Source organism: Halyomorpha halys, unplaced genomic scaffold, assembly GCF_000696795.3.
Source record: "Halyomorpha halys isolate HHAL.00 unplaced genomic scaffold, Hhal_1.1 Scaffold700.1, whole genome shotgun sequence".
NCBI lineage: Eukaryota > Metazoa > Arthropoda > Insecta > Hemiptera > Pentatomidae > Halyomorpha > Halyomorpha halys.
In genome coordinates this window covers 126400-141559 of record NW_027116789.1, presented here as the reverse complement: position 1 = coordinate 141559, position 15160 = coordinate 126400, and the positions used below count along the sequence as shown (strand labels likewise).

General features: G+C 30.8%; 1 long non-coding RNA gene across 3 annotated transcripts in view; it reads left to right on the top strand.

Moving 5' to 3' along the window:
- Window positions 1–15160, top strand: part of LOC136797292 (uncharacterized) — a 32850-nt gene that overhangs the window by 4595 nt on the left and 13095 nt on the right. For 2 of the 3 annotated variants that reach the window (XR_010845147.1, XR_010845146.1), the window contains exon 2: window positions 1942–2093. This is a non-coding gene — a long non-coding RNA (uncharacterized lncRNA). Of the gene's footprint in view, window positions 1–1941; window positions 2094–8389; window positions 9161–15160 lie in introns of those variants that run through there. The other variant, XR_010845148.1, reaches the window with a different exon arrangement.

Below are 15160 nucleotides of genomic sequence, written 5' to 3'. Positions count from 1 at the left end.
GAAACAAAAAATTTACTTAAAGACCGCATAACCCAGCACAAATACTCCGTCTCCTCCCGTAACTTCATGGCATCTAAATTATCTGAACATAGGTTAACACTCAAACACACTTTTGATTTTGACGATACCACCATACTAGCCTCTGTCCCTAACCACGACAAACGATTACTATCTGAATGCATTTTTATACAATTAGAAGCTTCCCCAGTCAATCACAAAACAGATAAACAAAACTTATCCCTAGCCTATTCCCAAATAGTTAACTTATTAAAGCACCCATAATTAATTTTTTTTTAACAATCATCTATTTTCAATTTTATTGTTTATATAAAAATATGTTTTATTCTTATTAATTTGTATACATAATTTTTTGACCTTTGGGCTCCGTATTTTTATATATCACTGGTTTTTATGTATTTCTTTTAAACTATAACTTGACTTTTTTATCATTGATATTTCAAAACAACTATTGTGTCATAATGGTCTTTCTTGACAGTTACGTTTCTAACTGCAGTCTAGTAGCTCACTCTAGTGGAAATTTCAAATAAACTCTTACATCTATCAGTTGCTAGCCTACTTTCTATGCTACAACGTAAGTCTTCCTTCTCGTTCTCATATTTGTTACATTATTCTTTCCTTTTCTCCATATACTACCTTTCCTATTGTATGTATGTATATATAAATATATTTATATTTATATTTGTAGTATGGGTATGTAAGTTAATACTCACAATGTAATTCAGATATAAGCCACTCACTATTTTTTCAGTCTGTCATAATGTTCAATTTGTAGATTCAATTTATTTATTTAATTTTTCAGTTTTTTAGGACGCTACTTGCATATCTTATATTATACATACCTTCTTACCTATATAATATTATATTTCATCTGTCACTGTTTTCAATTTACTACCATACAATTCCACGAATATTAATCAATTAAAATTTTGTACTATTCAATTATCAGTTATCAATTTTTTATCATTTATGATTTAATTAAATATTTTGTATAATTCTAAATTTGTTTGTATACTATTCCTTTTCAATTGTATGTTACTCTAAATGTTGTTGTTATCTCTTTTGTTCTTTAGCCCTGATGAAGACCTGAAACTCAGGTCGAAACGTCGGCATAAAATAAATAAATATGGTTTTGTTTATTTATGTTGTTCTTTGCTGACTGCATCCCCCGACAAACTTCTCCAATCATTAATCTACGGTCAACTATCATCTACCCCTCTATAAGATTTACATCATTCATGTAACTAACATTAAAATCAAGTTTTTTAAAAAAATAAAACAATTAATACTTAGCACTCGTTATCTTTAATTTTCTCTAATATTATTCTAGTGATTTATACTGAAAATAGAAGGTAATCAGTGTATATGGAATAGAGAATAGAAAAAAGCTGATAAATCTAAAAAACAAACTTTACTTTCTTTTTGTTTGTTAATGACTATTTACTAGCTAGGTTAAGTAAAAAAATAAATAAATAAAAACTATAAATATCAAAAATGAAAACAGAAGTTATTAAATAATTTCACTTAATTTACCATTTGTACTAAATAATATAAAAATAATAAATTGTATTGGTAGTTAAATACCTACTACAATGTATTCATTAACAGACAGTATACAAGTATTCTAACTAAAAGTTAACCGACACCATCAGACATATAGTGTGTCAAACAAAATATTCGTTTTGAGATTGTCGGTTTGCCTTTGTATGGTATGCAACATACCTGAGGGTTACTGACAAGCTATATGTATGTATTTCCTCTGAAAATAGATCAAAGAATATTTGTCTATCATGCACCTTTTAGTGTTTGATAATGTAAAACCACATTAAGTTGGCATATTATTCGGCTAGCTAGAATATCATGAGTATAATTAATAGAATGAATTAAATGTGAATCAGCTATTAACATTTTTTTAAATTTTAGGTGGATACTGTATGATCTATCTTACGTTTCAGAACAGTTTATTAAAAAAGAAAATTTCTATATAGAATCAGCTACGGAAGTTATTGAAGTGGATGACAACATCAAACTTATAAGCTAAGCAAGGAATTCTGCCATGTGGAAATCTGTATGAGGTAAATTAAGTTATATACATATATTTTTTTTCATGATTACTATTAATTTTTTAAGTCTATGTTTAATTTCAATAGCAAAATGTTAAACAATTTTCAAAGTCTAATTTACCAAAAACATTTTACTATCACAATTAGTAGTGTGATATTCCTGGACTGTTTGCATGTACTTTTCCAACAGGTTGGTGCATTCCCTTGTAGTAGTTGCTAACTAGGGGGACTTTCTGTTTTATACCATGGTAAAGAAGGTAAAACTATAAAAAGGTTTGTAATGTTAGTTAAAATGGATTAAGGAAACATAGAACCACTTAATCCCATATTAAATTTATTATGAGGTGTAGATAGTTGACTGTAGATTAATGATTAGAGAAGTTTGTCGGGGGGTGTGGTCAGCAAAGAACTACATAAATAAACAAAACCATATTTATTTATTTTATGCCGACGTTTCGACCTGAGTTTCAGGTCTTCATCACGGCTATAGAACAAAAGAGATAACAACAACATTTAGAGAAACATACAATTGAAAAGGAATAGTATACAAACAAATTTAGAATTATACAAAATATTGAATTGAATCATAAATGATAAAAAATTGATAACTGATAATTCAATAGTAAAAAAAATTTTAATTGATTGATAATAGTGGAATTAGATGGTAATAGATTGAAAACAGTGAAAGATGAAATATAATATCATGTAGGTAAGAAGATATGTATAATATAAGATATAGAAGTAGTGTCCTAAAAAACTGAAAAAATAAATAAATAAATTGAATCTATAAGTTGAACACTATGACAGACAATGAAAAATAGTGAGTGGCTTATATCTGAATTACAGTGTGAGTATTAACTTATGTATCTATACTGAAAATATAAATATATATTTATATATGTGTTTGAGTGTTAAGCTATGTTCAGATAATTTAGAAGCCATGAAGTTACGGGAGGAGATGTAATATTTGTGCTGGGTTATGCGGTCTTTAAGTAAATTTTTTGTTTCGCCAACGTAGGATACATTGCAATTAGAAGTGGAACAAGGGATATGGTACACAACCTGGGAACGGTATTGAGGAGGAATTGGATCTTTAAGATTGGTGTAAATAAAAGACAGTTTGTTATGGGCTTTGAGGGCTAGATGGAGGTTTGGGATGGAGGAACGTAATTGTTTTTGAATGTTGCCTGTAAGAAAGGGGATGTGTAAGGTAATGATCTGTATAGGGGATGGAAAAAGATTGCAGAGAATTTTGTGTAGATGGGGTACAGTTTTTATAATTGTAAAAGAGTTGTTGTTAAAGAGAATTTGTTTAATGCGGAGATAGTTATTGTCATGAAATTGGGAATCAGAAAGGGAAAAACCACGATGAATAAGATTTTTGGCTGTAGGATGTTGATGGTAAGTTTTTGATGGTAAGAATGTTGGGAGTGATAATTTGAAAGTCTTCCTGAGTAAGTTGGTTTTGTGTACCAATCGGTGGATATAGTATTATTGGCATATTTTATGATGAGGTCAAGAAATGGTAGCGAATTGTTTGTTTCTGATTCAACTGTAAAACGTAAGCGAGGATGGTAGGAATTGAAGGCAAATAAGATATTGGTGATTTTATTGGGATTCAGTATTAAGAGAAGGTCGTCAACATATTTTTTAATAAAAATGATGTCATTAGTGAACTGTGTGGTAACGGAGTTTAGTAAATCGTTAAGTACAATATTGGAAAGATCGGGGGCTAAAGGATTACCCATAGCTAAGCCTGAAATTTGTTTAAAAAATTGACCCTGGAATGTGAGGTAGCCGGATTCACAACAAAGTTGGAGAGCCTTGGGGTAAGAAGGAAAGTATGTGGTTCAATGGTGGACCAGTTGGATTCTACTAAAATTAGGACTTTATCTATGGGGATATTGATAATTAAACTTTCAACGTCAAAGAAAGTGAGAATGTAGTGGTCTGGAATGGTGAGGTCTAATAATTGATCGCGGAGGTGAAAAGAGTTGTGAATGTGAAATGGATTGTCATGGCTAAGAGCATGTAAAGAGGGCAGTAGATATTTACTAAGTTTAACGGCAGGGGAATTGATATTAGAAGTGATCGGACGGAGGGGGATATTAGGTTTGTGAATTTTGGGAAGGCCATAAAAACGGGGGCAACTGAATTATAAGAGATGAGGTTTCTGTATGTGGGATGATTAATAAATTTAGAATTTAAGAGATCTTTAAGATGTTTGTTAAAGGTTGTTTTTAATGAAGGTGTAGGGGTCACGGGACGTAGTGGTGTATGTGGAATGATCGGATAGGAGTTGTGTCATTTTTTCATTATAGTCGGAGCGGTTCATAATGACAGTCTTGTTTCCTTTGTCAGCTTTGGTGATAATAATGCCATCATGCGAACTAAGGAAGGATCGGGTGAAAGAAAGGTCTTTAAAGAAAAGGGGAGAAAATTTGGAAGAAATGGATGGAGGGTGTTGTAGGTAATTAGAGATGGTATTGCAAATAGTAGTGCGTGATAACTCTTTACTCTCATTAGAATGATGAAATAGGGGGTCGTTGTGAATGTATTTTAAGTCAGTGAGTAATTCTGGAATAATTTTTTGTGAAGATTTGGGTATGGAGAAATTAGGACCTAGGGTAAGAATGTTGAGTACATTGGAGAGAATATCAGTAGATGAGATATTAAGGACCCAATTTTCTTGACCTTTGGGATAAATACCGTACCTCATCTACCCAAAATTCTCTGCAATCTTTTTCCATCCCCCTATACAGATCATTACCTTACATCCCCTTTCTTACAGACAACATTCAAAAACAATTACATTCCTGCTTCCCTAACCTCCGTCTAGCCCTCAAAGCCGATAACAAACTGTCTTTTATTTACACCAATCTTAAAGATCCAATTCCTCCTCAATACCGTTCCTAGGTTGTGTACCGTATCCCTTGTTCCACTTCTAATTGCAATGTATCCTACGTTGGCGAAACAAAAAATTTACTTAAAGACCGCATAACCCAGCACAAATATTACATCTCCTCCCGTAACTTCATGGCTTCTAAATTATCTGAACATAGCTTAACACTCAAACACATATATAAATATATATTTATATTTTCAGTATAGATACATAAGTTAATACTCACACTGTAATTCAGATATAAGCCACTCACTATTTTTCATTGTCTGTCATAGTGTTCAATTTATTAATTTATTTTTTCAGTTTTTTAGGACACTACTTCCATATCTTATATTATACATATCTTCTTACCTACATGATATTATATTTCATCTTTCACTGTTTTCAATCTATTACCATCTAATTCCACTATTATCAATCAATTAAAATTTTTTTACTATTGAATTATCAGTTATCAACTTTTTATCATTTATGATTCAATTCAATATTTTGTATAATTTAAAATTTGTTTGTATACCATTCCTTTTCAATTGTATGTTTCTCTAAATGTTGTTGTTATCTCTTTTGTTCTATAGTCCTGATGAAGACCTGAAACTCATGTCGAAACGTCAGGATAAAATAAATAAATACGGTTTTCTTTATTTATGTTGTTCTTTGCTGACCGCACCCCCCGACAAACTTCTCCAATCATTAAATTTATTAATAGAAACTTTTTTTTATTATGAAAAATTGTTGGCCCTTTTTTGCTCATTTTTAAACCGTTTTTATGTGTATAAGATCTTAAAGATAGGATGTCAGTCCTTTTAGATATTCTTTAATTGAAATTTTTTATTAATAACCATATATTTGATTTATCATATTTCCTTTGAGAACTATTTCTTCACAACCATCCATCAATATTATACATATATAATTACATAGATTTTATATCCCCCTGACTAGACCAAATGATTAGTATAGCTGGGCACGATAGATGTGCAAACGCAAGAATTTTAAGCCTTTTCTTAATCTATATAAAATTAGTGAACTTCAGCTTTGTAATGTAACTCTTGTAAACTTCACTAAAGGGAAAATATTTGGTCAATTGAATCTATATTCTTATCTCTGGTGACATCTTCAGTGTGTTAAAGTTAAGATAAATGGTTTTTAATACATGGGAGCAAAATTCAGCAAAGTTATTGCAGAGTTTTTATTTTTAGTTAAACTTTTCTTTTTAATGCTTCATTCTAAACTCAAAACATTGGAGTATGATGAATTACTGTTTTTTTTTTTTTTTTTGTACATTACCTGTACATAATATTCAATTCTATCAGTTTTTATCCCTTGATCTTATTTTTATGTTTTCTTTTTTCTATCTTAAAGAAATTAATACTTCAGATTTAGTGTTCCATCAACTTCCTAATTCCTATATAACTTTGGAAGCAGGGTTGAGGGAAGGAGTTATGATAATAAAGATCTTGAGAAAGGTATAATGCTTGACAAAAATAAGGAGATTAGAAAAGAGGAGTGCTAAGAATCAAAATATTGTTTAGAATAATATTTAGGATTAAGCATTAAATGTCGATCAAACTGTCACATTATCAAAGTAAAGAAAGGCATCTAATTTTGATGGGGATTTATAATGAAAAGGTTTAGCCATGTATTGAGAACTGGTTTTAATAGATATGTTGAAAAGTTATGATAATTGGTTCATAGTTTTATACAGGAAGTATAAAAGTTCTATAAGTTATTATGTACAATGAGGATCAAGGAGGAAATTGGTGTTGAAGTCACTAGAAATGATTATAATGTGAAAGAAAGGTTAGAAGGGAGGGAGCATTGAATATGGGATCAAATTGTTTATGAGAGGAGTGCTATAATACAAAAAAGAGGAGGGAAAATAAGTCTGAAGAAATTGAGGTACATGGGTACCAAAGTTTAGAGAACGAGGGGAAGTAGATTTGAAACAAATATTAATCTTAGGCAAACAGACTTCTGCCTTTATAAGTTAGATTTGCCTTATCATGATACATAAGGGTTTAGTTGAAGTTAGATTCAGTTAGATAGAACATATTTTTTAAGCAGAGTCTCTGATATGGCTATAACCTATTAATTATTTTAGAGGAATTCATCACAGTATGCCTGGAGAGCAAGACAATATAGGATATTTGCCATATACAGATAAAATTTATTTCAAAGGTTCAAAATTAATATGTTTTATTGTTTAACCTATTATTGGGTTGAGCAAAATTTATATTATGGGAATCAACTAATGAATTAAATTTATCTTTGTTTCTTTTTTTTTCACTAATCTCAGGTCATATTGAGAACAATTGTGTTATCACTATTAAAGCTCCCAGAACTGTTATTAATCACTAAGGTGAATTTTTTTCTCAAGAATGTGGTTTATATTTTTTATTTTTTTAAGTTTTCTCAGGTTGAAATTTTTTATTGTTTATAATATTCTTATTGGCCAAGGAATTGGCACTGATTGTCCTTGACTTATCAGAAAGCCTCCCTCTCACTCTCTGGATACTTTATATTTTTATTAACTTGTTTTAATGCTTTTATAGTTATATTATATCTTATATTAGTATTTAAGACCAGTATTTTTGTTCTATCCACAATGGAAAGAGGATCAGAGAGAGAGCAGTAAAGGATTTTAAATGGATCTAGGTGTTAGATTGGAGGCAAAATCTTGAATCTTTGTTAAAAGATTGTGGAATTGTTTAAAAAATGAGAATCACAATAGCGCACCTCAAATACTGTTTGTTAAGTCACCCAACATGCAGTTGATGCACTATTATAAGGTGGGCTATAGTATCTACAATTAGTAATGAAGATAAAGCTGCTACACCAGAGGAACAAAGAAACATGATAGTCCTAAAAGCAGCATGGGCAGTCTCAATGAGACTGCAGTCAGTTAATCATGTTAAGCTAGTTCTTCTGAGGTTTAAAATTAAAATTTTTATTTACAGAAAAATGTATTAAATTTAAAAATATGCACTGATGAAACATACAATCATGTTTCAATTTGAAATGAAATGGCAAAGGGTAATGGTCAAACTTCACTATTCAAAGTTTTTCTTGAATTTATTTATCATATGTTGATATTTCTTCAACAAGTCTGTGAAAATATCGTGATTTGTGAGGAGTTAATATGGGTAGAAATATCCCTTCACCACCTGTATAAATTCTTTAGCCAACCAGGGTATAATTATCTGATTTTAAAACTAATTACAATTCAAATGTTTCTTATAAATTCTTTGGCCAACCAGGGTATAATTATCTGATTTTAAAACTAATTACAATGCAAATGTTTCTTTCTTTTTTAAAAAGTTAATTTTTAGAGTATTGAATAAATATATCATCTAATAATTAATGTCTTTGGTACATTGAACTGTCTTTACTTTACATTTTGCAGATATTTGTGGTTGCAATTGAGATTAACCAACCTTTTAAGTCACCAGAAACAGCTTTAGAACCACAGTTGTCTTATCAGGATCTTGTCATTTATATATTAGATATGCACGAGATATGTATGGATTAGTTTTGTATTTTAAAACTGTAATAATTAAATTAAATTTCTAAGCCATGAAGCTTATTAAGTTGCCTTTGCTGTTTTATTGGATACCAAGGCAATATCTTTTAAGGTTTTTAATTTAAATTCTAGTTTTAATGTTCTATATTTAGTGTATGAATTTTTTCTATTTTGATCATTAACTCTTTTCTTGGCATGGGGATATTGGTGGTACCATTACTTCGTTGAATGCTCAAATCATATATATCTTAACACAGTAATTGCCCACTACAAGATCTTGTGGTTTTCATTCTTGCCTAGGACGTCCACTGAAACAGTTAGTTCATTTCCCATATTTTAAAACATAGACAAATTTTATTGTAACTACACATATATTATGGAATTACAAACACTACCAAATAATTCGTAGTGGGCTTTCAAGGCAAGAATGCGAAGTACAAGTTACCTTGTCATGGGCAGTGAATGTATTAAGAATAGATATGCCTATGAACAACAATTGGTAGTTTGTAGACTTATCTAAATGGTTGTACCACTGTTGTGAAAAACTCCTTAGATAAAAAAAAAAAAATTAAGCTTATGTAAATACAGATTTAAGTGAATCTGCAAATATTGAAAAACAAATTTAATTCTAATCTTCATTTAAAACAATTTTTTTAATTAAAACAATTATTGTTATTCTTGTTTAACACCAATTTTAACTATCAAGTATAAAAAGTAATATCAAATTTCATTTAAAAAATAAATAAATAATACCACTAAATTAGTAAGGGGCACTTTTCTATAAAATCTTTAGAAATGAAACCATACCAAAAGGGTTTTCTAATTCTTTTTATTTCTGAAAATATAAAGAGAAAAAAATACTAGAAAAAATTTAATTTGTTGCCAAGGAGAGGGGGAGAGGGAGGGGGGGAGAGAGAGATTGGTTGGTTACTTTTTTCTGCTATTTTTGTACCTTGTTTGACTGTCACCCACCTGGACCATCATTTAACAATCTTCCTGTATGCATTTCACTTATTAAGCAGTATGTGTACTTATCAGTTCTGTGCACAAGTATTGCGATGGATGATGATTTGAAAAAAAAATAATAATAAAAACAAACCTAAGAAAAAAACCTATAATGTATACAAATTAAATGGAAAGTTAATTTTATATTCATCAACTTATCACTCATCTAGTGGTCTCCTAGATATATATTTAAGTTCCATTGGTTTGTCTAATTTTTATTCCTTCACCTATCCCCAGGATATCCTGCGATTCTCATCTCTTTTGTTTTATCAGGGTTTATTTCTACATTGATTTTCATAGTTTTCAGTGGGTATCCCCACGCTGGTGTCTTCGGGAAAAAGGAAAATCATACCAACCAGCAAAAGTGGTGTGCTCCTTGCCTTAACCAGATAACTTCCTAAATTATGATTTACCTGAAGTTTTCAGCGGACTGAAAATGTTAGGGACATGCTGTTAAAACTAATTTTCTCAAACCTGCTCTGAAGAATATTTTGGTGCTTACTGACCCATCCATAAATTCGGAATAGTTGGTTCACTGAACTTTTGTTTAATCAAACTCAGCCTATAACATTCCAGTATATACAAACATGTTCTGTTTCCTCACAGACGATGTAGTAATAGTAGTGTTATTGAACTTAAGACGATTTTTACGAAACTTCCGTAAAAAACCAAAAGTTATCTGGGAATAGGTAACTAGTTCTGTCAAAATCCCAAATGGAAACTTCTCATTTGGTCCTTAAACTGAGAGAAAGCGGACTCTAGAAGTAGTATAAATAGAAGATGTCTTAAGCTTTATCACTGTCTTATCCTGAAATTGATTCTGAATTCACTAACAATTGTGTATATGCATTATTTTTATAATTTTATACGTATTGTCAGAGGAAAATCAGATTTCTCTATGATCATTGGTTGAAAAATATTAATTTTTGCAAATCACGATATTAGGCCATCTGATAAGAACAGCATATTCAACAACGAAGGTGGGTATGATGACAAATTTTACAGAGTACTCAATCTGTGTTTATAAACTAGACACAGATTAAGCGCAAATTAATCTATAAATTATACATAAAAATGGTACTGTATTTAACCTATATATTTATCAAATAAAATAAAGAAGAGAGAAATCTGATCTAAAAATTTATTTCACATCATTATTGTTTCCGAAACAATCTGAATCTAACAACTACCAGTATTTATTTCTGGAAATAACAATTGGACATTTTAAACATTCGTTGTAATAAAGCAATATGTTTCTTAAACAGTTGACTATGTTTCTTAAACACTTAATTTTTGAAATAATTATATGACCATGACTATTTGGGTATTCTCCTATTTTTCAAATAAATTTTTTCACAAACGCATAAATTATAATAAGTTTTCCTCTAAAGGGTTATTATTGCCAACATTATTCCTTTTTTTTTTTAACACCACAAAACAAAGATGAAGCATATACACTAAACACTTTTGAGTGGGTGGTACAAGCTCCGCCCCTCCACTCCAATAACCCTGATTGTTCCATTCAAATATTCTGTCAAACTGTGCTGTTGACCAAGATTTTCCTGCCTTAATGGTAAAAAATAAATAATGCATTACTTCTCTCTTCTTTTTTTTTGTTTTTAATAGTCAGTATAATTATACAATGGGATAATGCATTTATTTAGTTAATAGAAAAAACCACTCCTAATTAATATCAAAATTGTTTTGTATCTTTGTAATAACGTCAATATTATTTAGTTTGCGGGCATATTCTATTTATATCTTGCAGTTATTTATAAAAACAGCTTTTTATGGATTGCCACTCAATTAGGAATTTTTTTAATGTTGTTTGAGCTGTTTCTTTTAATTTCTAGTTACTAAACATTTTACTAGTACTAAAAATTAGAAAATTATCAAAATGTGGTAGACCAGAGTCTAGATTGTATCAGAATTGAGGTTATATAAGATGAATTGACTTACTATTCTTAATTCCTAATTTATTTAACATATATTTACTAGCTAAATTAATGTAGTGGAAGTGAACTACAGTGTGTTCTCCCTCTGTTGCTCAGATATGGAGTGAACTCACTGCTGTAGTGCCAGCGCTTTCACCACTGCAGTGTGTCCTTTTGATTTATTAGAGGACACACTACAGTGGTCAGAGTGCTACTTGATGCAGGTATGGTGGTGAATAAGAAATATCAGAGCAAGAGGACGGCTATACGATTCAACAGGAAACGCTGCAGTGGTGACAGCGCAGTTGGACCTCAGGATGTTCAACAGCGCTGTCACCACGGTAGCTTGTCCTCTCTGTTCTGCCTGATGTAAGTCATGTGCGGTCAACCACCTCTAAGGGAAGATTCTTTTGAAGACTACATAAATACTGTGGCACTCTTGTTTGTTGAGAAAAGAGTTTGTTTAAAATGTAATTATCTGATAATTTAATGTTAACTTCGCTTTTTCTTTTTTTTTTTATTGTCATTTACTTAGAGTTAAGTACATAGATATGAACTGTAGTATGTTCCTCCTCTGCTGCATGATGTAGAGAGTACTACTTTACATCGTGCAGCAGAGGGAGAAGGCACTGCAGTGATAGCAGCGCTACTTGATGCTGGTGTAGCAGTGAGAATGTGGAAGATCAGAGAGAGTCAATATTTCAATGGAAGAGATCTTACTGCTGTGGTGACAGCGCTGTCGGACCGCTGTGCGTTCCAACAGCGCTGTCACTACGGTAGTTTGCACTCCTTGTTCTGCCCTATGTTAGTCAGATTGAGACAGCACACTGCGAATGGCATATTTTCATTGACAACTTGTATGTGGTGATCTATTTAATGCTGAGACTTATGGTGAAAGAATGGAACACTTCTTATTTATTGTGCTAGTATTTATAATTACAGTTGTAGCTGTCTCTCAGGCCAGCTTTCCGTATCCTTCCCTAATCTTCTATTCTATTCAGTCTCCTGTGATAATTAGTTCACCGGAAGTATTGCCGATTTCTTATGAAATTATACAACGAATAACCAGGAGATGGCTGATATGATTTGTGGCTGTAGTCGTGGAATTGCTTACAATTCTTTGTACCTTCTTTTCTTATACCGTTTAGGCTGTTTTTTAAAAACTTTTTTTAGTGGTACAAACAGAAATAATTTTGTTAATAATAAAAGTTCTCAATTGGCTTTTTATTTTTTAATAGCATAAGAGAATATTTGTTTCTGATGTTGAACGATTCAATGTCTAGTTTTGTTTGGAGTTATTGCCACTAGCTCATATTCCCCACTTGCTATTCTCTCTTGTTTACCCAGCAATACCGATAAAAGAAGCTCTATGACATCTTCGTTAAATATCAATTGTTAAGACTGACAACATTATCTACTAGATAGCATATTCTGTGAACAGAAATATTAGTATGCCCGGGCTCATACAGTTTAGATCAATATCTACTAAGGTAATAAGTTTTTATAGTATATTTTAGTCCAGTAAAACTGCAAGTTAACCTGGTGTGCAGAGACCTAATATGTCAAGTGTTTCAAAATGGTCGCTGTATATTTTTAGGTTTATGGGTGGGCTCCTTAAGTATTACTAGTTGCTAAAATATGTAATTTCATAAAATTGATATGATTAAATAGTACAAATTTTGGGATATAACTAGTAGATGTATGGAGGTATGTATCTTCTGAGTTTTTAAAGTAATCCCATTAAGATTCTTGCCTAGAAACTTATTTAGAATAAGTTAATTTAATTTCTTTATTGAGTTTATAATGCCTTCTTAACAATTCAAGCCATTTAAGCTAAGGCACATTTTATAATGAAAAGAATTCATTTTTTACCAGACCTAAACTACAGAAACAGTAAACTTCCTTGAAAAGTAAGCATTGAACTATTGGAAGTTCATTTTATTTAAGATAAAAACGGAAATTTTCGCTCATTTTTCATTGAGTGCATGCTACCTTGAAAACTACTTCCAGGAAAAAAAAATGCTACATCCTTTTTTAAAGTAAAGTCAATTTGCTAATGTTTGATCCATAACAGAACTCTAGGAGATACTGTTTTATGAACACCAATATTTTTTCCATAAACCAAAGAATAAGAAGGAACCAAATTTTTTAAATGTATTTTGGCAAAAATTAAAAGGATGAATTCATACAAAAATAATCATTTTAAACTATTGTTTGGGTTATTTAACGAGCTTCAAATTCAGATGAATAGAACTTTTACATTCAGTATTTTTAACAAGTTTATTATTAATGCATTATATTATTCAGTGAATTGTGATTAATTGTAGGTATTTTCGTTCCTGAAGCTGATAAATATGTTTACATTTGTGGGTAAAGTTCAATATCTCAGCAACTATTTGACTTAAAGATGTATATTAGGGGTCACTAAGCTCGTTAAATACATATTAATTAGTTTACAATGAACATCACCGTAATAGGATCAGTTCCCTGGATATTTGCAAAAATAAATTCACAAAATTTTGTTTTTTGCCGTTTGTGAAAAAATATTGGTGTTTAAAGAATTGTATAAAGGAAAATGTTGAACGTAAAGAGTTAGGGCTTAATTTTAAGCTTAGTAAATGCTCCATGAAGTAGTTCATAATGATCATTTTCCATTGTTCATACTATTTGCTAAAATATATTCACAAAACGTTATTTTTGGATGAAATATTTTGGTTTGTAATAATTATATCTCTCTAATTACTGAACATTTTGAAAAATACAAGGGCTATGGACCCTTAGAAAATGGGAAATTTTTTGTCATCATGTTTTCATTGATAGAAATTACTTTACGCTTACTTTTGGGTACTGTCATTGTGATAAAAATGTATAGTAGTAACATTTGTAATATAATATAAAAATTTAGAATTTTTATAGGCCAGGTCTATGAATGTAAATAAGAATGTTGTTGAGTAGCGTATTAAGTTACGTATACAATATAGTCTTATCAGCCAGGATAATTTAATAAAATCATATCCTCAAATAGAATTATATAATTCTTTCGTCTCAAACAGAAGAAAGGATTTCTTTCTGTAATATTCCTTTGTCAAGTACTCAAAACATCTATTTGAAGTGTGTGTTACAGTTGTATTAGCTAAATCAAACACTGATGATATTTACGTAGTAACAAGATGGTGCTGAGTAGGGGAACCATAAGAGTGGGGGGAGATAGTAAGACTGGCGAGCAAGGGACCGAGGAAAGCCGGTGTTATTGCTACAGTCTTCAGTGTGTTCTAGATCACGAGAGACGGCAGCCAAAAAGGAGATATCGGACAGTCCCGCATTCTGCCAGTACAACCAAGGTCTTCGTGGGGTTTGAACTAATCTTTTTCTAAATTAAAAAAAAAAATAATTTAGTAAATCAGGTTGAGCGAGGACAGTAAAGGGTGAAGTCAACCAATAAGTTTTTTTTAATTGATAAGATATTCTCTTTTTTTTCTTTTCCATTCTGTATATATGTATTTCTTTTTATTATTAAACTTTTGTTCATATAATTCAGCTATAATTTCCTATGCATATAATGTTGATTTACTTGCGTTTTTTTTTTTTGTTGTGCACTCGGTATTACACTAATTCCACAGGTGGGTAGGTATCACCCCTATGTTTGTTTTGTGTCTACATGTAAAGGTATTTCCCAGTGGTCATAGTCCGGTAATTGTTTATACTGGAGTATATT